The sequence below is a fragment of the Equus przewalskii genome, chromosome 1 (assembly GCF_037783145.1).
Source record: "Equus przewalskii isolate Varuska chromosome 1, EquPr2, whole genome shotgun sequence".
NCBI classification, from domain to species: domain Eukaryota; kingdom Metazoa; phylum Chordata; class Mammalia; order Perissodactyla; family Equidae; genus Equus; species Equus przewalskii.
The window spans coordinates 166,100,118-166,113,592 of record NC_091831.1 but is presented as its reverse complement, the minus strand read 5'-3'; the positions used below and the strand labels follow the sequence as shown (position 1 = coordinate 166,113,592).

At 38.3% G+C, this 13,475-nt stretch overlaps 1 long non-coding RNA gene across 3 annotated transcripts in view; it reads left to right on the top strand.

Annotated features, from left to right (window-relative positions):
* The window catches only part of LOC139084687 (uncharacterized), a 258,448-nt gene that overhangs the window by 105,903 nt on the left and 139,070 nt on the right, over positions 1-13,475 (top strand). The window contains exon 3 of one of the 3 annotated variants that reach the window (XR_011542267.1): positions 10,282-10,354. The exons of the other annotated variants lie outside the window; for them this stretch is intronic. This is a non-coding gene — a long non-coding RNA (uncharacterized lncRNA). The remainder of the gene's footprint in view (positions 1-10,281; positions 10,355-13,475) is intronic. 3 annotated transcript variants of the gene reach the window in all.

The following is a 13,475-nucleotide window of genomic DNA, read 5'->3' as shown; positions in this document are numbered from 1 at the left end:
ACACAAAGGCCAAAAACCCTCATGGTATGCCATGTAGAAATGTTCACCATTTTCCTTGTGGTCAAGGCTATTACTCTGCCAACATCTGTTCTCCTCTTTTTCTATAGTAAGAAAGACATACCTTGTTTTATTGTGGTTCACTCTATCGCACTGAGCAGGTATTGCATTTTTTACAAATTGGAGATTTGTGGCAACCTTGCGTCTATCAAGGCTGTTGGCACCATTTTTCCAACAGCATTTGCTTACTTTGTGTCTCTGTGTCACATTTTGCTAATTCTCCCAATATTCAAAACTTTTAAATTATTGTTATATTTGTTATGGTGATCCATGATCTTTGATGTTTCTATCATAATTGTCTTGGGGTGCTACGAAGTATGTCCATATGAAACAACAAACCTACTCGATAAATGCTGTGTATGTTCTGACTGCTCCACCAACTGGCCTTTCCCTCATCTCTCTCTTTCTCTTTGGGCATCCCTGTTCCCTGAGACACAACAATATTGAAATTAGGCCAATTAATAACCCTACAGTGGCCTCTAAGTGTTTAAGTGAAAGGAAGAGTCACATGTCTCTCACTTTAAATCAAAAGCTAGAAATGATTAAGTTTAGTGAGGAAGGCATGTGGAAAGCTGAGACAGGCCAAAAGCCGGGCCTCTTGTACCAAACAGCCAAGTTGTGAATGCAAAGGAAAAGTTCATGAAGGAAATTAAAAGTGCTATTCCAGTGAACACATGAATGATAAGAAAGTGAAAGCCTTATTGCTGATATGGGGAAAGTTTTAGCAGTCTGGGTAGAAGATTAAACAAGCCACAACATTCCCTTAAGCCAAAACCTAATCCAGGGCGAGGCCCTAACTCTCTTCAATTCTATGAAGGCTGAGAAAGATGAGGAAGCTGCAGAAGAAAAGTTTGAAGCTGGCAGAGCTTGGTTCATGAGGTTTAAGGAAAGAAGTCATCTCCATAATATAAAAGCACAAAGTGAAGCAGCAAGTGCTGAGGGAGAAGCTGCGGCAAGCTATCCAGAAGTTCCAGCTAAGATCATTACTGAAGATGGCTACGCTACACAACAGATTTTCAATGTAGACAGAACAGCCTTATATTGGAAGCAGATGCTATTTAGGATTTTCACAGCTAGAGAGGAGAAGTCAACTCCTGGCTTCAAAGCTTCAAAGGACAGGCTGACTCTCTTGTTAGGGGCTAATGCTGCTGGTGACTTTAAGTTGAAGCCAATGCTTATTTACCATTGTGAAAATCCTAGGACCCTTAAAAATTATGCTAAATCTACTGTGCCTGTGTTCTCTAAATGGAACAACAAAGCCTGGATGACAGCACGTCTAGTTACAACATGGGTACCGAATATTTTAAACCCACTGTTGAGACCTACTGCTCAGAAGAAAAGATTCCTTTCAAAATATTACTGCTCATTGACAATGCACCTGGTCGCCCAAGAGCTCTGATGGAAATGTACAATGAGATTACTGTTGTTTTCATGCCTGCTAACACAACTCTCATTCTGCAGCCCATGGATCAAAGACTAATTTCATCAGGCGATAGCTGCCATAGATAGGGATTCCTCTGTGGGTCTGGGCAAAGTAAATTGAAAACCTTCCAGAAAGGATTCGCCATTCTAGTTGCCATAAAGAATATTTGTGATTCGTGGAAGAGTCAAATATCAACATTAACAGAAGTTTGGAAGAAATTGATTCCACCTCTCATGGATGGCTTTGAGGGGTTCAAGACTTCAATGGAGGAAGTTACTGCAGCTGTGGTGGAAACAGCAAGAGAACTAGAATTCGAAGTGGAACCTGAAGATGTGACTGAATTGCTGCCATCTCATGCTAAATCTTTAGTGGATGAGGATTTGCTTCTTATGGATAAGCAAAGAAAGTGGAGAGAATTTAGAATATTACATAAACTTGGTTGACAAAGCAGCAGCAACGTTTCAGAGGATTGACTCCCATTCTGAAAGAAGTTCTACTGTTCTACTGTGGGTAAGACCCTCTCAAACAGCATCACATACTACAGAGAAATCATTCATGAAAGGGAAAGTCAATCAATGTGGCAAATTTTATTGTTGTCTTTTTCTTTTTTTAAGGATTTGTTTATTTTTTTCCTTTTTCTCCCCAAAGCCCCCCGGTCCATAGCTGTATGTTCTTTGTTGTGGGTCCTTCTAGTTGTGACATGTGGGACGCTGCCTCAGCGTGGCTGGATGAGCACTGCCATGTCCGCTCCCAGGATTCGAACCAACGAAGCATTGGGCCACCTGCAGTGGAGCGCGCGAACTTAACCACTCGGCCACGGGGCCAGCCCTGTTGTCTTATTTTAAGAAATTGCCATAACCACCTCATCCTTCAGCAACCACCACCCTGATTAGTCAGCAGCCATCAACCTCGAGGCAAGATCACCCACCAGCAAAAAGATTAGGATTCACTGAAGGCTAAGAGATGGTTAACATTTATTAGCAACAAAGTATTTTTAATTAGGTATGTACATTGTTTTTTAGATGTAATGCTATTGCACATTTAGTAGCCTACAGTATAGTATAAACACAACTTTTTTTTTTTTGAGGAAGATTAGCCCCGAGCTAACTACTGCCAATCCTCCTCTTTTTGCTGAGGAAGACCGGCCCTGAGCTAACATCTGTGCCCATCTTCCTCTACTTTATATGTGGGACGCCTACCACAGCATGGCTTTTGCCAAGCAGTGCCACATCTGCACCCAGGATCCGAACCGGCGAACCCCAGGCCGCCGAGAAGCGGAACTTGCGAACTTAACCACTGCACCATCCGGCCAGCCCCTAAACATAACTTTTATATGCACTGGGAAACCAAAAAATTTGAGTGACTTGCTTTATTGAGATATTCACTTTATTGCAGTGATCTAGAATCGAACCCACAATATCTCTGAGGTGTGCCTGTAGAAGCCTTAGCTGAGCATAGGTTAATCTACTTAAAGAATTCACTGTGTAGCCTCTTTTACCTTTAGGTGTAACCTCTCATCTATGAACTGTGAGAGGAATGATATGCGCAACTTCTGGGATGTACTCCTAAAGGGAAGAAACATGTCTTCCTCCTCTCCCTTCTTTCATCACACTGACCTACAGACACTTTGGGAAGTCATTTGTGTCACATGTCCGAGCACAAAGTCTAGCAATAGTGGAGCAAGAAGAAGGAAAGAGCAAGAATCCCTGATACCATCGAACTGTCATATCTTTCCTGACTAGTTACCTAGAGAGAGAGAAATAAACTTCTATCTTGTTTAAGCCATATTCTTTTGGAATTACTTTTTACAGCAGCCAAGCCCGTATGCTCATATAAACTCTTCTAGGTAGTATCAAGTCTCACTCTCTTTGTGATATCTTTATAAAGAGTTTTGCAATGAATATAGAATTATAAATGTAAAACTGTAATTGCAAAAAATAACCCTCTTTGAGGTTGATTACACTTCTAATATCAGAGTTGTGAGTATATAGGTTAAGCAGTACGTTCGATTTCAGAGATACTGTAGAGGGTTTTAAATTTCTATGCTGTAGGAATGTGTGCAGACAATGCAATGGCAGGTTAAACAGAATAACTGTCCTACCTCAGTAGCATTGTGAGAGGCCCTGTCTGAAAATATACCTGCATATCAGTGTGAGATGACTACATTACGTGATAGAAAGCAGAAAAACAGAAAACTACATTGGTGGGTGACAAGAGGGGAGGGGTGACAGACGACTGAAGAAAACAATGGAAGGAAATAAGGACCACCTTCCCAGCGACCTTTTTTTGCAAGATATGAGTTACAAATTTCAGAATAGATAACTACACTGCAGGGGTGGAAACACTCTTCTATGTCCCAGATAGTGGGAGAGCAGGAAGCATAGAAATGGCAGGGAACCCAAGTTGGAATTAAGTAGGTGAAATGCAGAGATTCCCCATATATTTGACCTTTGAGAACCAATTGAAAACATAAAATTGGGAATTCAACATTATAGAGTTAAAGTGGGGGAGTTTAGACTCCGTATAGAATCACCGAATGAATGTTTATTCATATTAATTAAACTCATTAATTAGTTAATGTCAATGCATTTATGTTCCATGAAACTAATTATCTAGAGAATTTTGTGAGACTATTCACTGACACAAGTGCTATGAATTCTGTAGCAATGGTAAGTAAAGTGGTCATATTATAACTGTGAAATTTTTATGAGGATTAAGTGAGCCATTCCACCTAAACTGCTTAACATGGTGTTTAGCATATAGTAAGGATTCAATAAACTTTAAAGAATAATCTAGTTTGTGAACCAGGTTTAGAGTTGGGAGCATCAATGAAAAGAGATAGAATTGGATTTTTTTTCCATCACATTAGGCACCAAGCTTGTTTGTAGTGCTCTTACCACATATACGTAAATCAATCTCTCATTTAATGCGTAGTTTTTATCCTTTTTCACTGGGAAGTGATACCTAAATATTATGTATTTTTTTCTAATGGCTGTTTAAACCATTTTATTGGCTGCAGATAAAAACTTTTCATGATGTCCCAGAGTAAATCATTACATAATATGTCAAATTTGAATTTCAAGTTTTCCATGCCACTTCATACTCTTGTCCAATAAAAAAGCCACCGAAAAATATTAAGATACCCTCAATCTAGAGAAGCACAAAGTGCAATATGTCATCTTAAGGAAGGTAGGTTTTTGGGACCAGCCCCATGGCCGAGTGGTTAAGTTCACGCACTCTGCTTTGGCAGCCCAGGGTTTCACTGGTTTGGATCCCGGGCGCGGACATGGTACCACTCATCAGGCCATGCTGAGGTAGTGTCCCTTATAGCACAACCAGAGGCACTCACAACTAGAATATACAACTATGTATGGGAGGGCTTTGGGGAGAAGAAGAAAAAGTATATATTGGCAACAGATGTTAGCTCAGGTGCCAATCTTTAACAAAAGATATCCATTACATTAAATAAAATAAAAAAAGATGGGTAGGTTTTGTGTACATTATACTAAACCAGGATGTTAGGTTAACTTTTTTAAGTGATGGCAATGTTACAAATGTTTTGTATCATCTCTCTTTAGCTTTAATGTTCTTGTCTGTAAAATAAGAGTAATAAGTAATCCTATGATCTCAATCCCATTTCATCCCCACCACTTAGTTGTCACTACTACCATTTACCCACCTACCTGTCAGGTTGTTAATGTGGGGAGAAAAATCCGCTAAGGGACATTTTCCAGTACACAGTTCAGCAATCAGCTAAAAGTACATTGGATCTGAATAAATAAAAACAACACTCAGATTTATACATATTTACGTTACATGTATCACCTAAACATTGTGCTTCTCCCTTTTTCACTCCACATGAAAGCAATCCTGTTCCACTTAAGTCTTCTGTAGCGTCGCCATCACTTTCCCTCCAAAGAAAACACACATTTGCTGCCTTGATCATATTTCTGATAATTCTATCCTGAGCAATATCATTTATGCGATAGTTGTTTATCATTTAATTTCCCTTCCTTCTTCGATGGCCCCAACACACAAAAAACAAAACAAAAGCTCGATTGCATTTGTGAACTAAACAGCAGCTTTATAATGTAAAAGCTAATAACATACCTGCATCCTAATAAAGGCAAACCACATGTTCTAAGATAAGAGTAGAATAATAAAGAACCACTAGGTCAGCATTCCACAAACCTCAGTGAACATGAGCAGCTCTCAGGAGATTGTTATGAAGCATGTTCTTGAGCCCCAGTCCAAGTGAATCTAATTTATTCTCCGGTTAAGGTCTAAATATTTGTATTATTAGTCATCACCCTCCACCCCAATGATTCTGATGCAGGTGTTCCAGAGGTCACACTTGAGAAACTCTCCAGTGGATTGTAAATTTTGGGACGGCCTGGATGTCTTTACCTCTGCATCCCTAGAATGATGGTTGGAATTTAGTAGGCACTCAAAAATATGTGTTCTTGACTTCCACAGTCTTTGCCAACTCAGCAAATGAAAATTTCATCCTACCAGTTGCTCAGGCCCAAATCTTTAAAGTCATCCCTGATTCGTCTCTTCCTGGCACACTCCATATTCAATTCATCAGCCAATCCTCTCAGCACGACCTTCAAAACAAGTTTCTAATCTTACCACTTCTTACCACCTCCACCAGCATCACTCTAGTGGAAGCCATCCTCATCCCCACTCTCCAGCCTCTGAGCCAGCCTTCCAGATTGTACCCTGCTCCCTGTATTCGTTTCCTGTGGCTGCTATAACAAATGAGAACAAATTTAGGGGTTTAAAGCAGTATAAATCTTTTCTCTTACAGTTCTTCAGGCTCAGAAGTCCAAAATCACTCTCACCGGGTTAACGTGTTGGCAGGGTGGTTCCTTCTGGAGGCTCCGGAGGGAGAATCTGTTTCCTTGCCTTTTATGGCTTCTAAAGGTCACCTGCGTTCCTGGGCTCATGACCCTTTCCTTACGTCACTCCAACTTCTTGTTTCCTTGGTCACATCACCTGCTACTCACTCTGATCTCCTGCCTTCCTCTTATGAGGACTGTGGCGCTCACAGCAGCCCATCACGATAATCCAGGATCATCTCCCCACATCAAAATCCTTAGTTTAATCACATCTGCAAAGTCTGTTTTGCCATTTATGACAAGTTACATTCACAGGTTCTAGAAATCAGGACGTGGGCATCTTTTGGGGGCACCATATCCCCCTTACAATCAATTCCCCAGAGAACTGCCGGAATGAAAAAAACAGATGACGTTCAATCCTAGGATCCAAATCTCCCATTTGCTTAACATTTTACACAGCACGAAATGTGAAGAGTTTACCAGAGTCTAAAGGCCCTGTATGATCTGACATTCTCTAGTCTCTCCAACATTATCTAACCCACAGATCCTTCATTAACTCTTCCAGCCACATCGCCCTCTTTGCTCTTCCTCAAATATGCCAAATATGCTTTCATCTCAGGGCTTTTGCACTCATTCTTCCCTCTGCCTGGAATGTTCTACCTTCAGGTACTCACACGCTTGGCTTTCCAACTCCATTCAAGTTTATGATTAAATGTCACTTAATTACAGATCTTCTGTGAGTACTCCACGGAAAACACCACGCCCTACTCTCAATAACACAACGCTGACCCTGCTTTGTTATTTTTCATAGTACTTTGTGTCCATCTGAAATATGATATATGTGTTTGCTTATCATCTTGCCCCCACTTCAAGAATAGTGAGGGTTTTTTGTTCACTGCTATGTTCTCAGCACCTAAAATAACGTTGGACACAGAGATATACTCAAGTATTATTTCCTAAATAATAAATGAAGGAATAAATGTTGAATGAATGATTTCTAAACCAGTGTCATCGGGTAGCTTCTTGAAAACCTTCATGTTTCTTTTGCTGTTTTCTTATTAAAAATGAAATGTAAAGATAATTTATCATCTTTTCTTCACAATAAACCCTTACCATTTCTCAATATTTTTATTGCAAATGCATATCACGAAATGGATAGAACATTGTAGGCTTGCCTAGGTGACTATCGACACTGTTTCTGTAGGAAAATATATTCCAAATTAAAAATAAGTCACCATGCAAAAAATTTTTAAAATATGGTCTGTTTATAAGTTTGTAAGACTATTGGCATATACCTGACTGCAGAAAATACATACCATGCGTATTTATAGTTTAATCAACCAGTGTGTTTGAATTCATGGCAGGTTGCTCAAATGAACCAACTGTGTCGAAGTAATGATAATAATATTTAAAATTACTGTAACACTCTACCAACATTAATTACTGCTCACACCAGCATGGTGTTGCCAGTTCTTTACAGATTTGGAACCTAAGGGATAAGGAAGTGACTTGCCTAAGTCACTGAGGAACTTGGTGTTGAGATTAGAACTCAGTGATTCCGGGCACTTAGAATGTGTGCTGCTACCACCAGGCCACACTCTTTTCTCCAGAGGAAAGACATGTCAGCATGGAATTGTACTGAAGCAGAGATGTGAAAAGGAACTATTACATATCTATCTAGTGAGAAGGTCTGGAGAAAAATCTACTAGTGCTAACAGAGAGGCAAACCATGACACCACTATATTTAGAAATCCCATTGACTACCCCACAAAGTAAAGCTAGAAGAGACGAAAAATAAGCTACATCAATTAGAAAACACAGCCACCCCCATGCCCTTGGAAAAAGTTCATTCAACATTCTTCATTCATTTTGACCTGTACTAATATGGATAATTATCTCATAACTCATTTTCTTACTTCTTGATTGTTCTGCAGATCCAGAATGTATAAGCAAGGCTTCATCAAATTCACTCATTTAATTTGAAGATTTTGCTCACATAGAAAAAGTAGTAGTTTAGCATTCTTTCCCATTAATAGCATGCAAAAGACTTAAGGCTGTAATGTCACTTCAACTATTAACATTATACACAGGCATGTGATTTTATTAAGCAGTGATTCTTTATACCTTTCCCCTTAGAAGACACCCACACTTCCTTAAAAATAAGTTGGGCAAACACTGACTGTGAATGTGTTTTTGTTTTCTTAATGGAATATCAATGGGAGTTGTACACACAGATCAAGAGCTGTACACATATTATTATCTCCAAATAATTAATATTTGTGTATTATTTCCCTTGGGCTGGCTATACATGAATACAGAAGCACTGGTACCACTCATCACAAAATGCAGTGTTAGTTGGTTCCAGGGGTGCCTTTGTGAATACTCCCTGCCCGTGGTTGAAGGGACTAAGGAAGCACCCTGCTGAGTCCCCTCCCACCCTCCTCAGGGAGTATGTGCTAATTCTATCTTCTCTTATTGGGAAAGCAGCCAAAGGCAGAAGCAGGAAGGACAGCACTGTATTCCTAGAGAGAGTAAGATACCAACAGTCAGGAATGGGGGAGAAAAATGTAAATTTTATAGAATAAGGATAACAGAAACAATGATTAGAGCCTCAATCTTTCCATTACAGTCAGAGAAGGAAGTCTCCCTCCTGTGACTAGCAGACAAGGTAACAACATCCAATTGTAGCCTTATGTTTACACCGCATATGTGAAGTAAAATAGAGAAAAGAAATCACTTAAAGGCTTTAAGCCATGGGGCAGAGCCGAATGCAGGAACCACAATGGTCTTGTTACGTGGTAGTATCTGTGTCACGCTTCTACAAGCTCTTACCAGGTAGCTGAGCTCTTTGCTTGCTTTTGACCTTGGAAGTTTGGCCAATAATTTAGTTTCTATTATTGAGGGGGAAAAACTAGCTATTTTTAAAAATGGATGAGGGCCAGCCTGGTGACCCAGAGGTTACATTCTCATGTTCTGCTTCATCAGCCCGGGTTCGCTGGCTCAGATCTCAGGTGCGAACCTATGCACCACTTATCAAGCCATGCTGTGGCAGGGCTCGCACATATAAAGTAGGGGAAGATGGGCATGGATGTTAGCTCAGGGCCAATCTTCCTTAACAAAAAGAGGAAGATTGGCAACAGATGTTAGTTCAGGGCTAATCTTCCTCAAAAAAAAAAAAAAAAGATGAATTATTTCAAAGGATTATTTATATTTGTATAGGTCCATTAAAGGAACAAGTTCTACAAGATATCTCATTCTTATGAAGTGGGAAAAGAAGATGGTGGATGGGGGAGACACATACTTCTAAAGGAGCTTTTTATTTTAAAAATGTGAGAGTAAGAAATACGTCCAATGGCAAGTCATCCTTCATAAATAATACTATCTTGTTGGAAAATATAACTAATTATGTGTCATATATCAGTTCATCTGAGCATGAATGCATTTCTGAACGTTAGACTTTTTCATTATGGTACAGAAAAAGAAATACGACTCTGCAGAGCCATTTCTCAATATTTATGTCAGAAAGGCAAGATAAATATTAAACCTAGCTTGGAAATTACAGTTCTTGAAGCAGCTGAAAACTTACTTCAGTACTGCAAGAACATTAAATAGAATCTAAATGATCATTATATATACAAATACATAAATGCCACAATAGAGGTGGCATTTTTTCCCTTAAACATGTAGCTTTAAAAAAAATCCATAAAATGAAGGGAAATTAATATAAAAAAATTCTTTTACAATTAAAATCTCTCAGCTCCATGGTAACAATGTATTATAAAGTTAAGCAGCAATCACATGTATAATTAAAGCAGTAATTATACGTATATTTAGATCATCGATATACAGTCCTCAATTTGTTTAACAGAAAACAGAAAACACGCAAAATGAGAAATTTTGTGATGTTTTTCTTCATTTAATTCTGAGCTTTAATCCCCCGTCTCCAATTGTAATTTACAGACTCCGTGACTTAACTCCAACCCAAAATCCCAGAAAGAAAATATTTTGGAGACGGATCATTAATTCAAAGGAGGTAAAAATATTAGCTGTGTAACATTTCCAAGACAATCAAAGAATGAAGGTGCTGGTATTTGAAAGTGGAAATTACCTATAATTTTAGGCTTTTAGACGAAAATCTCTGAAAGAGAGAATGCAAACTTGAAAAACTATCCACAGGGGCAACAATGTCTTTACTTTGACGTTTTCTTCACCATAGTCAGAGCACTAAAGTCAGATTCTGCATCTGCTAACTCAAAGCCTTGTCACTTCTGAAACCTGGAAGGAACTGCTGCTCTGTGGTCTGGCCTCTTTGGCTGCACAGGCAAAGAGTATTTCAATACCGTGAAGCCAGACAAAGGCTGATGATAGAATAGATCCCCTCTGTGGAAAGGATGGCTCTACCAACCTTCACAATGATGACAGCCTGGTTGGTGCATCTTGAAACAGTGGGCTTCAGAAACTGACTGTGAGAACAATACTTTGTGCTCCATGAAGCCGTGTAAAGACTAAAGTCTGAGACCAGAATTCAAATCATGGCTCCTCAGATCAGATGATTCTGGAAAGGTTTTGGCAAGGCAGCTTATTTAAATACTGTTGAATTCATGTTTGCTATTGATGTTCTTACATAAAATTTCAAAATTTGCTTAAGTATAGTCATTTACAGTTCAGGACAACCTCATCACTTCCTGAATGAGTGGATTATCAATATAATATGATATGATATTACATAATACAATATATTATAATATAACAAATAATTTTAGACCCAGAAGGAACTTTAAAAATTTTATAGCACAATGCAGTCATAGCACGGTGAAATGTCCTGTCCAAAATCAAAGATTTTTTTTAAGTGTAACAGATAAGTTTCCAAAACTAGAACTTAAATCATTTTTTTCTCTATCAGAATCATTAAGTGATTTAAGGATTTGCTCTTCCATGGGACTCTGCATTAACTTTGTCTACTCATTTTGTTTTCATTAGTTAAAGCAATCAACTTCTGTACAAATTGGCTGATATAACAAACTACTTGAGACCTTGTGAAAGACCTGTGCTTGTGTTAACAGTGTCAGATGTTAGGGTCAACAACACACAGTTGAAATGCCTACCAGCAACTGAGATATTTTCATGTTATTAAACACATCTATAAAATTATCTTTGGAAAGTAGGATTAGTATTCTCACACATATTGGAAAAGCCAAATTGTTAGTAGCTTCCCCAGGGCTTTGATTCCTTCATGACACCTTCAATGATTTTGTCACTGTTCAAACATTATAAACTATCACATTTTATCCTCATAAAAATGAAACCCAGTGCTTTGAAGACCTCAGCTGCTTTAAAACAAAGGATGATTATCTGCTTAACAATTAGCAGATGATTGAACCATATAAATCAAGTTCAAAAAAAGGAAACTGTGGTGATTGAATTATACAGACCAACATCCCAGAGTAGTCAAATAGTCTGGATAACTGCCAAGTTTACCTGGCGATGCATTCTGTACTGTTGCCACATATTAAGAAACAGAAATAGAAAATAGAAAGAGAAATAGAAAGTAGCAATAGATTAGAACACATTCTTGTTTGAAGAAAAGTAAATATAGGAATGATATAGTGGATAAATAAAAAGATAAATAGAATGTGATTTTACAATAAAAGCAAATTATTAGTAGAAAAGTTTGTACAGGCATTAAAAAGATTGTGACTGTCTTAAATGGAAGACACTTCAGAACATACACTACAGTATAGTGTTCAGGCTTTCGATGAAGAACATTCTCGTTGGATTATAAATTGGTCTGGAACTGGATTGGGGATGCAACCTAGTGAGCTGGAACAGAGAAAAGCCTGACTTAAAAGCTCAAGCAGACTCAGATTGAAACAAAATGATGATACCTAAGCAGGAGAGAATCCATTAATGCATTCAATCTATTCCAAATAAGTGGATGAGCAGATACACAGGAGAATGAGGATTCATGCTCCCTGTGACTGTACCAGTAATTAGTGCTTTGGTCATCATACCCACTATTTGATAAGTCATGTCTAGTAGGTCAAAATGTTTTATTCCTATCCAAATAGGGAGAATAAACTTTACAATGTAAATTTCCAGTATAGATACATAAGGCATCATTTTTATTCCAACCAAATGTGTTAAGCTATTTTTTACCTTTCAAATTTGTTGTGAATTTTTAATGAAACAGTCTTTGCTTAAATTTACCTAACATTTTTCAGTGCTGGCAATACCCATCATAATATAAAGACGATCATAGAATTTAAAAAAAGGAGAAATTATATTTTTGGTTTGTTTGCTTGAGCTCTAATAATTCTTAATTAGTGAAAAGAATCAGTGAGAATAGGTGGACTTTTTGAAATATATGTTCTTCAAAGATTAATTAGTTGTTGTGGCTACAGAGAGAAACCACATAAAAACACGTGCCAAAGCTCTGAGCAAACAGATGACACGGTGTTCAAACCCAACACCTAATATATATTTTTCTTCCTCCCTTCCTTCTTTCTTTCTTTCATTCCTTCTTCTTTCCCTTCTTCCTCTCTTTCTTCTTCTGTGCCTCCTCCTTCCCACTCTTCTCACACTTGCTTTCACAAACATCTGTTGGACAAAGTTGAATAACATACAGTTCTTTCAATGGAATGTTCACAGTCATTCAGGGATAACAGACACGTAAATAATATATACATACAAAGAAAAATGATTGCACAGAGGAGACAACGGTTATTATCTGAGTCTGAAGGAGGGCCAGGAGAGGCTGCAAAAGCCACGGATATGAGCTGAACATTGAATGACGTCACCAGGTGGACGTGGAATAGAACAGTTTCAGGTAGAAGGAATAATTCTTACAAAGTTTTTTCAGGGAACAGAATTAATTCTACCCTCCTTGTACTACATTACTCTAAATGTGCCTTTCAGGACTTTGTATGCTGGTCTTCCACAATTGCCGTGTAACCAGTGTGGTGGCAGTTGGGTTAAGCCTTGCTCATTCAAGATAGAATCTACTTTAAGGATGCATTTTCTTCTGATGGTAGGGTTCATTGGCTTTACGGACTGCTCTTCTCAGAAAACGAACCTTGAGAAGAAGTAAACAAAAAAGAGAGATTGATTATTGTCCACAGCTAAGTGAGAATCAATCTAAGGAATACCATAGACAA